General features: G+C 35.0%; 1 protein-coding gene across 6 annotated transcripts in view; it reads left to right on the plus strand.

Annotated features, from left to right (window-relative positions):
* Positions 1 to 15,395, plus strand: part of LOC132557635 (band 4.1-like protein 3) — a 127,768-nt gene that overhangs the window by 32,502 nt on the left and 79,871 nt on the right. The window lies entirely within an intron of this gene.

The raw sequence follows: 15,395 nt of genomic DNA on the forward strand, positions 1-15,395 counted from the left end.
GATCAGGCAAATAAGTCTGGTGCTAAATCAATTCAATGCCACGATCATTTATGGCAGCCATGGTAATGATAGAATTATTAACAAGAACATTGTGGAACAACAAACCTTTTCTGAGTTTACTGTGGCACAGGAGTTTAGTATTTTCTCTTAACTTCCAAAGAAGTGATGCATGATATGTGCCATTGATTGTTTGTCCTTTTTGCAGATAATCTACCATCAGATTACCATCAGCATCCCAGAAAACTAAGACTATAACGTTTCCAGATGATGGAACAGTCTTTGCCTTCTTTGGCAGGGGTAAACCAGGGTACTCCCATTGTTAAGACTGTTGTTTGAGAAAATTAGCAGTATCTACCTCTAAAAGGTTCAGAATGGTATGTGACAAAGTTGTCCTGGAGTGCTTCTGATCAATTATCAGGTGTCTTCTCATGGCAAGACCTCAGTAAGAATGGAATTTCCTCTTTCCAGTGAAATCCAAACTGTACTAGGTATATATCTCTCTTTGTAACTTGCCTGTCAGCAATTACAATATAATGGACTTTATTGACCATCTCTGGGGTTGCAACAGTCACAGACTTTCCAGGACTGGCGTCATCCCCAAGGCTCTGTCTGCTACATCTTTCTTACGCAAATGTTGAATCATTGCTCTTTCAGCGACTTTGTCCATTTTACAAACCCTCTTTGACATAAACTGACCAAATAGCACCTGTATGTGGGTACACAGCCTTAAATAATCCAGTAATATTAGCGCAGAAAAAGGACATCCCTGGTTAACTTCTTAATACAAGTCTGACAACTTATCTATGAGCCTTGGAATGTAATCAGATTGTTTTACTTCTCAGTATTCATGAGTATGTCATTATTCCACAACCTTGGAATCTGTTGTATTGTTTTCTTTCATTCTTTGGAACCTTGTTAGAGATGTTGGTAGCCACGTTTAGAGCAAGAAGATGGCGCAAGTTGTCAGCATTTGGTAGGAGATGGTTTGTTGTTGTGGATCTAGGTACCTTAACCCAGCTAATGGACCAATCCTGAAAAGATCAAGATCCTCTTTATATCTGCATCAGCACTTAAAGAATTTGATTTGCAAATACAAAATTTTCCTGTTTTGTCAATTTGTCATTCACAGTTTCAGAATAGGTCCTATGCCTTAAAATGATTTTTTTTTATATAAATTTAATTTGAAAACCTTTTCCAAGGACAATATGACATTGACATGAATATAAATTTCACACATGTTCTTGGTAGGTGTCGTGACAGAACTGTAAATCTGTAAAGCATTAATAATACAGAGGATGATTACTGGTAATGGGTTCTCATAATCAGGCAATCATGGAAATATATAGTTTCTTCCAACATAAACTTTGACTGTTATGATGCCTGATTCCATATTACTTGATAAAGGCTTGATGTTTTAACAACAACATTGCTTATCAGGTACTCATATTCATTTGTAAGATTTGGTAAAGTAAACAGAAGAAACGATTAAACAGAAATTTAAAAACTGTTACGTAGATAAAAAAATCCTCCATTTTCATGATTTTCACACAAAGTAGTTTTAGGTGTGAGTCACCGTACACCGATTTAAAATTCAAGGCCTTTCATGCATGTCTGATAAATACTGCGATTCGTAAGTGCTTCGCTTTTAAAAATGTGTTTACATTTGTATTTGAGCAGTGAAACTGTTATGTAACGTGTGTCACACAGATTTAAATTTAATGACACCCTGCTCAGCAGATACCATCAGATTCAGACCAACATATATTCTGGATGCCCCCTACCATAAATATCCTGTAAATCGTGGCTCCATAAATTTTTGGATTAAGTAATTTTCAGTTTGATACTCAGTAATCAGTTTCAATCAATACTGCCAATATTAATTGATCAACACAAGGAATGACTAACCCAGATTTAGGTATCAACTAAAGCCTGATCTAACCCTGAATAGAAGCAGTCCCACTATTCTTTACTTAACAGAGAATTCAATAATAAAGTTTGACAGCTGTTATTATACAAAATATGAATATTTTCCCAGACACTCTACTGGTTATAAGTTCTAATGGTATTGAAGTACTTTATATATACACTGTATTTGTACAGGTTTGGCCCTGTGTCGCATCTGTTATACAATCCAGGCAATTTATACATTTGTGTTAAGTGGTGTTTATAGCTAATTTACATGATTTGTTAAATTTTCCAAGCTGTTTCAGTAAATGCAAACATTTATAATAAATAAATTTTAAAGGTGATTTGTTTTCAATGTTAACAAAACATTTTTAGAACTATGATAACATTGCTTGGCCACAAAATGTTGGCCTTCGTGTTGGAGAGATGATCCTCCTGTTTCATGTACACTTTTTATAAATTGTTTAGAAACAAACCAAATTCTGTACTTTTTACCTAAAAACTCAGTGTACAGTAATGTTGTTTTAATAGATTTTATTTGGCTTTGAATGGTATTGAAAATACTTTTTATAATTTTATATAACAAAACATTTACAGAGCACAGCTCCTTAATCATATACACATGAGTGACCTTTACACCTCAGGGTGAGATTTGCATCTTTAGAATTCATGATTGATCTCACGGATTCTCACAATATACTCCAGATACATATAAAAATTATTCAGCACTCTAGATTGATCAAATTCTATATGTAAAAACATTTGGGTTTTATTTCTTTAAATTTGAAGTCTTTTAGTGCGTTGTCAGTCATCAGTCTGTTTACTTTTTTCTTTGAATGACGTCTTCTTCGGAACAGCTTGACCTTCATTCCTTACTTTAATTTTGTTGGCAGTGCTCTGTTGTTCTGTGGTAAGATTTGCACTTGAAAAAGTAAATTATAGAAGTTACATTTGAACTGATAGTCTGTCTCCTTACAATGGGAGCATTTCATGAAAGACATTCCATCTCATTCAAAAGATGGGAGCTTCTGTGTACAGATAGTCTCCCTCATTCAAAAGATGGGAGCTTCTGTGTACAGACAGTCTGCCTCATTTAAAAGATGGGAGCTTCTGTGTACTGATAGTCTGCCTCATTTAAAAGATGGGAGCTTCTGTGTACTGACAGTCTGTCTAATTTAAAAGATGGAAGCTTCTGTGAACAGGTTGTCTTTCTTCAAGCAAAGATGGGAGTTGTTGTGAACAGAAAGTCTGTCTTCTGCCAATGATGGGAGCTTTGGTGAAAAGGTTATCTGTCACCTGCTAGTAGTAAGTTTTAAGCTCACCTGGCCCAAAGGGCAACAGGGAAAATCTAACCCCCAGGTAGATTTAGTACATTTTCACCTCATTGCTTTGCACCATCAACAGTTCATGTGGATCTTTGGCTCTTTGAAACAGTTGTGATCCCCACTGAATAACTATAGCATTGCTGAGCATCAGCAACTGATAATTTGTCCTGGGGTCTGGTCCCACCCCAGGACAGATTATATTGTTGATTTCATTGAGTTTACCATCCCATAACTTAATAGCATTGCTGGACATCAAATAATTAAGAACTGTCCCCACCCCAAGATAATTTGAAGCTGTATCTGTGTGGTGAGGCTCATCAGGGGAAATAGTTTCCTTCTAAAGAAATGTAAAGTTTTGCATGATTGACTTAATATCCAGGTGTGAGATACAGGCCCTCTGGACCTCTTGTTTTAAGATTACGCTTATGTTGCATGATACAAAATGCTTGTGTTTAAACTTTATTCTCTCTGATTGGACGGAAGGAGTAAAAAACAAAAAACATGCTTGTCACGTAGAATAGAAAATGGCTACTTTAATTTTCATTGTAAGACTTCATAATTCACCAATTAAGGTATCATAAATTGAAAGCAGTTGGGACAGAATGTGATTAATGATGACTTATCACTTTACACTTGAAAGGTGATACTAATTTTTCTAATTTCGGTGTTTATGGAACTTAGTGAAGCTTTTACATACGAAAACATTTATTCAGTCTAGACTGACATACAAAACTTAACATTGTGAGTCATATACGTCCTTTCTATTTAAAGACTAGTCTTAGTTAATCTTGCATAAAAATCACTTATTTAGATGTGCTTCATCATATTGCAGTCATACGCTGTGTAGTTCACTTCAGACACAGGAGTAGAGAGGTAATATGGGTACGAAAAATATGTCATAAACAGTATGAAAGTGATGGTGAGAGCAAGTTACCTTGTATAACACCAGTAGAAAAAAAATCTTAAAATCAGTGGTATTATTCCATAAGATAATTTGAAAACCAGAAAGTTAAAAATAAAAGAGACATATAATCATTTAATTTGCAGATAAATTAGTTTATGTTAAATGTGGTATATGTAGGAAAATAATATAATCACTATTGATTTTATTATCGATTGTAATTTTCAGATTCTGTTGCTCTTGGCAACAATAGATACAGATCTGCCTCTTTGCTGTCTTTAGAATATGATCAGGGATAAAATGTTTGTTTACTTTCTGGAATTTATTTTCTTTCATTGATTTTTTTTATATCTAGATCATAACCTTTTTTTATTTTGAAGAGTATGGGAGGGGTGAAGATATGCTGTTCTGTCTCAGTGCCATACATTGCACAAATGTTGAATATAAATAAAGAAGTTAGAATTTAGATGAAAAACTATTTAAAACATTCACTGATGGAGAAGAATATAACTTAAATTTTATCATGTTTGTAACACTGAAAACAGTTTATGTTTTTCAAATTCACTTTTATGTATTTAGTCATAAAACCATTTTTGGTAATAAGAGGAATACCTGCTGTGGATTAATTTTACAGCACTGGAAGGGAATTGGAAATGAAATAGAACTCTGTACACTTGTACATATAGGTGATGGATGTACTCAGCATGAAAGCTGTTAATTCAGTGTGTTGCAGATTTTCTATTAATTAAATATGCTTTATATATGATTGAGTAGGTCTGAGGTTATGATGGCAACAGTACAAATTTGAGTGTAATGTAGTACTGCTACATACGTTGGGCATATTCCACGCCTTGATGAGAAAATTTCACAAAAATTTGTGTCAGAAATAATAACACTGTATGTCTGTATATCTTACTATTTAAGCCAAATCCACCATTAATTAACTGTATAACTGTAAAGAGATTTCTATATGTATATTAAACATATTCCGTGTCTTGATGAGACAATTTCAACTAATTCTGTGTGAGAAATAATAACACTGTATGTCTGTATATTTTACTATTTAAGCCAAGTCGACCTTTAGTTAATTATTCCTTGTTTCTGTAAAGAAGTTTTTATAAAAGATATCTACAGTATTGCATGGTCAAGATAAATAAACATAATATAGATAAAGAGTATGTCTTATGGGGCACTTATTTAGTTAGAAAGGAATCTGGTGTCATTTGTTTTCTTTCTGTTTTTATGTACACCCTGTCATTGATACTTCCCTGCTCTCTTGTTGTGGAGTTTAGATAATACAATTGTGGAGCTCATTGTACAATTGTTTACGATGGATAAAATTCCAAAGTTTGTGGTAATACAAAAGACATATGATCAAGTTCTATGTGTAGAATAGCACAGACTTAGTGTTGAAGAAGTTGTGTATTGAATTGTTATGTCTGTTGTAAAGCAAATATTTAAAAAATGTTTACCATTATTTAAAATATCTACAACAAACCTTCATTAGATATGTGGTTGGTAAAATGACAGTGTGGCGATGTAATTCTTTGCAGTTGACATGTAAAATATAAGAAAAGCATACCATTTGGTATTTCCTTTAAAAATTTCAAAAATATTATCGTGTTCAATGCTCATAATTGCTATGTTTAACAATAGTGTTAAGAAAACAAGGGAGGTAACTCCTTAAACATGATAGATATAAAGTTATTTTGAATTGCATGGAAATATCAGATGTCAATATTAGGTTTAGTAGATGTGAAGATTCTCAGTTAAGTATACAGAGATTTTAAAAATTTGAAAGTTCAATGGGTATTTTCAATAGATTATGGTCTACCACAAGGCAGGTTGGGGTGTGAGGTGATAGGCTCTATTCCTGATGGTATACTTGACTGACAAGGTAAAAAATGACATGGTTGCGGTTTCCCTATTGTTAAGGGTATAAACAAAGATTTCTGTTCACTAGGTAGGCCTGAACTTTATTAAAACTTCTGATAATTATCCGCAAAGTGTCTTCTGTGTCAGTTTTCTACAAAAATGGTATTCCATTTGTTATTTGATAGTCTTTGTGAGTTGACAGTGTTTTTATGGAACAGGTCACATCTATTATTGTAGTCGTTTAAGATATTTGCTATTGTGTACATATTGTGGCCTTCTGTAGAAGTTTATTAGTGGGTGGGGCACATTTGACTCAATGTAACTGATTATTACCTTTAATGTATCAGTGTTGTTGTGATTATCACAGTGATAGAGATACTGAGACCTTTCACAATTATAACCGTCCTGTACAAACTGTTACACAAGTTAGAATATATTCTTCCACTTTTTTTTTCTGATATGTAGTGATAATTTACTGCCAGGCATATTCAATTATTCAAACATAAAGGTTATATTGGAAAGAGAATGACACAACATTCTGTAGTGTGTAATGGGCTAGGGTTTTATCAGAAGGTCATAGGCATGATGCAGACTGGGAGAAATTCATGTTCATTTTATGTACTATGGCAAGATAGATATTACAACCCACGTTTAAATTTTTCCTTTCTGTTTTTTTTTTTTAATTATGTACAGTTTCATAGAGTCTAAATGGTGGTGATTTTTGAATGTGGAAAAGGAAATTTTTACACAGATATGTAGGTAACACTCTACATTGTTATTAAATCACATCTGAAAAGATTTTTTGGAATATCAGAATAATTTTAAAATGGAAAGTTTGTATCACATGATTCAAAGGAAATATAAAAAAAAGTCCTTGAATTTTAGCATGACTGTCTCATGAAAATGTCCTATTAGTGCTGAAATTTTTAAGAAAAAACATTAATCACAACAGTATGAGAATATTTTGACCACTGTCTGTGGTCTTTGAAAAGTACTTGTATTTTATGTCAGAAAGTCCTGGAGAAGTCTTGAACTCTCTCAAGTCTGTACAAATCACACAGCTTCATCAAAGCGTTTGAGGGATAACATGGTTTCCATTTATTGATTCAAGAGTTGTAAAGGAGACTGATTAATGGTGTACTGCTGAAAGTGTCTGTACTATCATGTCACATCTGTTTGCATAATGTCTGATTAATCAATGAAACACAGATTATATGACTTTGTATAAAGATATCTGACCTCTTTTACACGTTATATCTGTCTCCAAACCCTGTACACTTGTTTAACAGGTTTTATGTCCACTATTACAGCCTTCTGCAATCAAGGAATACAGACTAAGTCCCATGATTTAAAATCAAGTTTGGATTGTTGTAGGTTTTAAACTTCCTGATGTCTTATCACCATTTTGCTTTGATATTTGGTTATGATATTATCCATTGCAGAATGTGGACTGTATAGAAACAGTTTAGATATGAATTTATTTTTCAAAAAGTGCTGCATATATTGTATTTTTACTGACAAAATCAATACAAACTTATCAAGCATACCATTAAGTCACCGATTCTTAAAACCCAATCATGGTTTTTTTTTCATTCTTGCAGACGAATTGTTATGGAATTGATTTCACAATATAACTTTGAATGCCTACAGGTTCTATACTACTGCTGTGGTTAGGATCTTTAATAATACAAATGGAAGCTTGCAGATAGACAACTCCGTGGCATTGTGAGCTTAAAGTGATGTAATGGTTAACAATTCAGGGAAAACAAGATATTTTACATTATGATAAACATTGTTATGTATTCCAAAGGATTTTTAAATTTCTTATTTGCAATTGTATAACTGATAAGTTTTTTTATTCTTATCCTATCAGACTTTGTTTACCTCGGCACAACTTTTACTTTGTAACCGGGATGAGATGTTTGTTCTTGTTGTATAACATATTGCAGTTTTATGATTCTCCCTGCAATTTATAGACATTGCAAAATTGATTTATCAGGTTGACTGCACGAAGGCAAAAGGCTACAGGACCAATAATTTCCTGGTCGGCTTGATGTTTATTCCATATTTGTAAATGATTATAGATTGAAAAAGACACACTTAGTAAAAAAAAACAAATAATTGTATGCTTTAGTCATCGGTTGTCTCAGGGTATTGATTCGTCACTTAGGTTCTCATGAGAAAGGAATTCCACAAACAAGTGAATTAAAAAAAAAACAAAAAAATATAAACTTTATTTATTTTACAACAATTGCGAAACAAGTTATGTCAACTTATACTAATCACTCTTGTTGACGCGGATGTAAGCATGTGAGGGGTCTTGTGGGAGGAAACCAGAGTACCCAGGAAAAACTAACGTGGTCGGGTAGGTGACCCCTTACCTTTTCACGTTCCGGGAATCGAAGCCCGGTCAGCTAGGTGAAAGGTGAGTGCGTTACCACTGCGGAAGTGAATTATTCTAGCCCTTTGTACTCTTAATGCCGAGATAATTGTATTAGTGTAGTCTTTTAGGATGATTTGTACAGTCAACAACACATACTTACATGTTACAGATTTTCATCGACAAAAAGCTTTTGTTTTTTGATAATTCTACCTGTTCATGCTTATTCATTACATCAATCAACAACAATATCATTGACAATCTAAAACGATTATTTTAATGAGGGCAAATATAGCATAAAGCTTCAAATCTGAGTTCCTTTTAAAAAAGTATCCATTAATATATACAATGAAAAAGATTAAGACTTTTTTTAGGTTTCTTTCATTCTCAAAAAGACTACTTCTGTTAAAGCTCAGACATTGCCATATATTGGTATTTATTTGCTCAGTCTTGCAGAACTAAAGAAAACAAATATTCTCTTTGAAATTGTGTTATAAGGCTATCATCAATATTCCATATTTACTTCATATCAGATCAGAAATAAGGGTAAACAATAATAGTATTACTTTATGTAAACAAAATATATCAGTATTTTTATGATGATATAAGGCTCTCATCAATGTTGGATATTTACTACATATAATAGATGTAAACAATAAACAATAACAATATAAATTTATGCTTACATGATATAGAAGTATTGTTTATGATGATATAAGGCTATCATCAATGTTGGATATTTACTACATATAATAGATGTAAACAGTAAACAATAACAATATAAATTTATGCTTACATGATATAGAAGTATTATTTATGATGATATAAGGCTATCATCAATGTTGGATATTTACTACATATAATAGATGTAAACAGTAAACAATAACAATATAAATTTATGCTTACATGATATAGAAGTATTATTTATGATGATATAAGGCTTTCATCAATGTTGGATATTTACTACATATAATAGATGTAAACAGTAAACAATAACAATATAAATTTATGCTTACATGATATAGAAGTATTGTTTATGATGATATAAGGCTATCATCAATGTTGGATATTTACTACATATAATAGATGTAAACAGTAAACAATAACAATATAAATTTATACATGATATACAAGTTTTATTCATGGTGTACAGTCAAAGATTACAGGTCAAGGTATCTTAACTTGTTTCTGTTGATTTATGAAACTGAGGTATAATATTTTATAGGTCTGCAAGGACAGGTATGAGTCACATATAATGTGTCACCTGTTAGCTGTGTGGGTAAGATAGGAGATGAAACATGGCCAAACCTGTGCTGATTAAATTGCACCCTGACAGGTGGGGCTGTTCAATGTTAATTCATATTGCATCAGAAAATGCTTACATCTTTTACAATCATATCAAGTGTCAAAGAAGTAAATTTGTTTTCAGCAATAGATGGAGAGTTATTTTTGAACAGTGATTAAATGTTTAGAAAGTATTTTTGCAAAGAACAGATAGAAAGTTGAAAGTATATGGAAACTTCCATAGTAATATTATACAGTAGACTATATGCTTTTTGACAATTAATACAAAATGGCCATTCTTGTTTATGTAGTTGTCTTGCGATTGTGATGTACATCACATATTTACAAAGTTACATGCTGATAATTACCAAGTACTTGACAATTTTGGAAATCCTGTCAATTGGGGCTTCCTGTATCAAATCATGTAACAAAGAGGACAGAAAAAACACAGCTATGGACATACATTTGACAAAATTTTGATTTAAAAAAGCAACGTGTATTTCTACATAGGTTATCTCCCCATGAAAGAAAACATATTACAGACTATTTACTGACTTTATTGAGAAGCTATTGGTTTAAACCAAACCAAATCATTGTCACATATAATGAGGCCACTGGGGTCTGCTATGATTTGTTATACATGTGTGTTTAAACACATCTGTTTCTTTAATAGGTTTATGCAAATAGATATGTTGAAATTAGACAAGTACAGTTTAAATATGCTGTTTACGATACCTTGAAACTGCACTTGAGTTTGTGTCAATATAATCATGGGTGTCAGAATAAGATTGTATATTGTTCCTGTCTGTAAGTTGTATAATGGCAATAACATTGAAACCTTGGTACCAATAGAATACGTAATGTGGCAGTGCTAGGTAATGTATCGTGGTACCAGTAGGTTATGTACTGTGGCACTAGATGGTTATGTACTGTGATACCAGTGGGTTATATACTGTGGCACCAATGGGTTATGTACTGTGGCACCAGAGGGTTATGTACTGTGATACCAGTGGGTTATGTACTGTGGCACCAGTGGGTTATATACTGTGGCACCAGAGGGTTATGTACTGTGATACCAGTGGGGTATGTACTGTGGCACCAGTGGGTTATGTACTGTGTCACCAGTGGGTTATATACTGTGGCACCAGAGGGTCATGTACTGTGATACCAGTGGGTTATATATTGTGGCACCAATGGGTTTTGTACTGTGGCACCAGTGGGTTATGTATAATGGGTTATGTACTGTGGCACCAGTGGGTTATGGACTGTGCCACCAGTGGGTTATGTACTGTGGAACCAGTGGGTTATATACTGTGGCACCAGAGGGTCATGTACTGTGATACCAGTGGGTTATATATTGTGGCACCAATGGGTTTTGTACTGTGGCACCAGTGGGTTATGTATAATGGGTTATGTACTGTGGCACCAGTGGGTTATGGACTGTGCCACCAGTGGGTTATGTACTGTGGAACCAGTGAGTTATGTACTGTGCCACCAGTGGGTTTTGTACTGTGGCACCAGTGGGTTATGTACTGTGACACCAGTGGGTTATGTACTGTGGCACCAGTGGGTTATGTACTGTGTCACCAGTGGGTTATATACTGTGGCACCAGAGGGTCATGTACTGTGATACCAGTGGGTTATATATTGTGGCACCAATGGGTTTTGTACTGTGGCACCAGTGGGTTATGTATAATGGGTTATGTACTGTGGCACCAGTGGGTTATGGACTGTGCCACCAGTGGGTTATGTACTGTGTCACCAGTGGGTTATATACTGTGGCACCAGAGGGTCATGTACTGTGATACCAGTGGGTTATATATTGTGGCACCAATGGGTTTTGTACTGTGGCACCAGTGGGTTATGTATAATGGGTTATGTACTGTGGCACCAGTGGGTTATGGACTGTGCCACCAGTGGGTTATGTACTGTGGAACCAGTGAGTTATGTACTGTGCCACCAGTGGGTTTTGTACTGTGGCACCAGTGGGTTATGTACTGTGACACCAGTGGGTTATGGACTGTGCTACCAGTGAGTTATGAACTGTGGCACCAGTATGTTTTGTACTGTGACTCCAGTGGGTTATGGTACCTTGGCACCAGTAGAATACATTGTAGCAATTTGTCTGTTGAGTTAGATATGGTGTAATTGTCCACTTTCTTTAAAATGTATGGTATAAGTGATATAAAAATAAAATTCATTGTTTGAAACAAAATATACACACAGAATATTTTCAAAATGAAAGTGTCTGCTTTAATTCTTACATTTTGACGGTAGTTTGTGATTAAATATAACACTGAAATTATTGGATACTTGTTTTGAATGTTTTCCTTCTTGAAAATCGATTGTTCTGGCCATTGGGCTGCAGAATCATTCAAAGGCATTATTAAAACGTAAACACCAGGAAGCTCGGAGTGAAATTAAATTTTCATTGCCCCCTCCCCATTATTGAATATATTTGCAATGCCACGGTACCCTACACTGTTCTGTTCAAATTAAAGAGCATGTCCCACCGTGTCTGTCCCACAGAGTAAATATTGAAGCTTCACATATCATTGCACATCGCAGCAGGAAATCATGGTGGGGCAGAAATTATTGTATTCTGTTGCATCTCATTTCACAGAACATTTAACTGGCTGAGATGGCTGTCTGCAGTAAATAAAGGAAAGGGTGGGTAGTCTTTTAGTCTTATGGGGAGGGGTTAGTGTGAGGGCAAGGGGGAGGAGGTTATACTTGTATATTCTTATGAAGAATTTTGAAGAAAGATCAAGGAAGGGGAGGGAATGGAGAGGTGGTGGAAGAACTGGTCCTAAAAAGATGAGTAGAGTGAGAGATAGGGTATCAAGATTTGAACAGTAGGTTGAGGATATGGTTGTGAACAAATTAGTAGAGTGAGAGGTAGGGTATCAAGATTTGAACAGTAGGTTGAGGATATGGTTGTGAACAAATTAGTAGAGTGAGAGGTAGGGTATCAAGATTTGAACAGTAGGTTGAGGATATGGTTGTGAACAAATTAGTAGAGTGAGAGGTAGGGTATCAAGATTTGAACAGTAGGTTGAGGATATGGTTGTGAACAAATTAGTAGAGTGAGAGGTAGGGTATCAAGATTTGAACAGTAGGTTGAGGATATGGTTGTGAACAAATTAGTAGAGTGAGAGGTAGGGTCAAGATTTGAACAGTAAGATTTGAACAGTAGGTTGAGGAACAGTAGGTTGATATGTGAACAGATTAGTGGTTGTGAACAAATTAGAGTGAGAGGTAGGGTATCAAGATTTGAACAGATATGGTTGTGAACAAATTAGGATGAGAGGTGGTATCAAGATTTGAACAGTATGAGGATATGGTTGTGTAGAGTGAGAGGTGAGATTTGAACAGTAGGTTGAGGATATGGTTGTGAACAGATTAGTGGAGTGAGAGGTAGGGTATCAAGATTTGAACAGTAGGTTGAGGATATGGTTGTGAACAAATTAGTAGAGTGAGAGGTAGGGTATCAAGATTTGAACAGTAGGTTGAGGATATGGTTGTGAACAAATTAGTAGAGTGAGAGGTAGGGTATCAAGATTTGAACAGTAGGTTGAGGATATGGTTGTGAACAGATTAGTGGAGTGAGAGGTAGGGTATCAAGATTTGAACAGTAGGTTGAGGATATGGTTGTGAACAAATTAGTAGAGTGAGAGGTAGGGTATCAAGATTTGAACAGTAGGTTGAGGATATGGTTGTGAACAAATTAGTAGAGTGAGAGGTAGGGTATCAAGATTTGAACAGTAGGTTGAGGATATGGTTGTGAACAAATTAGTAGAGTGAGAGGTAGGGTATCAAGATTTGAACAGTAGGTTGAGGATATGGTTGTGAACAAATTAGTAGAGTGAGAGGTAGGGTATCAAGATTTCAACAGTAGGTTGAGAATGTGGTTGTGAACAGATTAGTGGAGTGAGATGTAGGGTATCAAGATTTAAACAGGAGGTCAAGGATGTGGTTGTGAATAGATTAGAATGGTAAAGAGTTAGGGTAAAAGGATTTCTACAGGAGGTTAAAGAAGTGGTTGTAAAAGATTACAAGGGGATCGAGAAAGAAACCATAAAAAGATTAGCAGTGTAAGAAGGTGGTGTAGCAGGATTTTTACAGGAAGTTGAGATAGTGGTCATCAAAATAGTAGTAGGGTGAAGAGGTGGGGTAGCAGAATTTCTACTGGAGGTTGAGGGAGTGGTCCTGAAAATATTAGTAGGATGAAGAGGTGGAGTAGCAGAATTTCTACTGGAGGTTGAGGAAGTGGTTGTAAATTAATTACTTTGGTAGCAGTGGGATGGACAATGGATGCATCTGGCTTTTATTAAAAAGAGGTATTTCAATTTGAATTGTATTGCAACAGGGAACTTTTACAAAACAAAAAAAAACAATCATTGAGATAATTTTAGGCAATGATTTATTAAACTAACAGTTGCATTTGATCAGTTAAGGAAGGACACTCAGATTTTTTTATATACAATAAATGTTGGGAAGCTCTTATTTATAGGCACACAGGTTGGCTATAAACAGTCCATCAATGTCTCCTTGTGAACTGGTAGATTTTCTTCCTCAGCACCACACAACCATTTTGTATTCCTTCCTCTGTTGCTTTTATATAACAATTATGTTGGTAAATTTCATTGTGTACTGTATATCTGACCTCAACTGACCACTGTCACACTTTCTCACCTGTACAGTTAATAGATGACCACTGGTCATATGTCAACTACTACCTGTAATAGGGAGACAGGGATGACAGCCCAGAGGTGTGTAGAGGCAGTAATGATCTGTAATGGTGTTGATGGCCGGTCGTGTGTTAAAGAACAGTACTGGCCCTAGGGTAGGATTCTTACCAATGATTAGTCTGATTTACATAGATAGGATGTCCAGATGTGTGTACAACAAATAGATACAAATTTATGACCATCACTTTACATAGCTTATAGTACATATGCTCTTACCAGTGAACCAGAAATTTTGAAGGTCATTTTAGTGTTGTTTACAAATTAGTTAATATTGCTTGTTGGAATGCAGATATGTGTCTTCTTACTGTTAGTACATGTTCAATATTCATTATACAATGCTGTATGTAAAATGGAGTAAGTTACCATGTTATGGTATCATTTACATCTGATGGTCAGTCACATCACCTGTGGTCAGTGGGATACTTATGTGTCTAGCCATGATGTTAGTGAGTCTGGCCAATCTAGGTCATTGTAGGGTCAGTTTGTCTGGTGCAATACCATTATATCACTGACTGGTGATCTCACTGGCTTACTACAAAGCTGTGAACATCCCATATAGGTAATTACTGACCATAAGTGGATAGTAAAGTGACCACAATACTAGGATACTGGATTGGACCACTGGGAGATCTGGATTAAGGTACAGACAGTACACAGAATGTACCATAACAAAACATGCTAAGTTCATTCTGTACTAAAATGTACATAAAACATGGGTGTATTGGTTTTAATGTCGAATTTCAAGTTAGTTTGCTGATGAGGGATTCCTGAGCTTGTCAGCTTGTCTTGCCTACAGTACAGATCTAGACCAGGTATTCTTTTCTGCATGGTCACCACACTTACATTCTTGGTCATCATGTAGATCTGATTTTGTTTTTGTCAAACACAAAAAGTGCAAAGCTGAAGTAAGGTGCAGTACATTGCCACTGAGTACCTGAACTCTGCTGCCTCAGTCACCATCTGTAAGACAAAAG

This window comes from Ylistrum balloti, unplaced genomic scaffold (genome assembly GCF_031769215.1).
Source record: "Ylistrum balloti isolate Yb309-2 unplaced genomic scaffold, AGI_CSIRO_Ybal_v1 Utg370706, whole genome shotgun sequence".
Taxonomy (NCBI): Eukaryota; Metazoa; Mollusca; class Bivalvia; order Pectinida; family Pectinidae; genus Ylistrum; species Ylistrum balloti.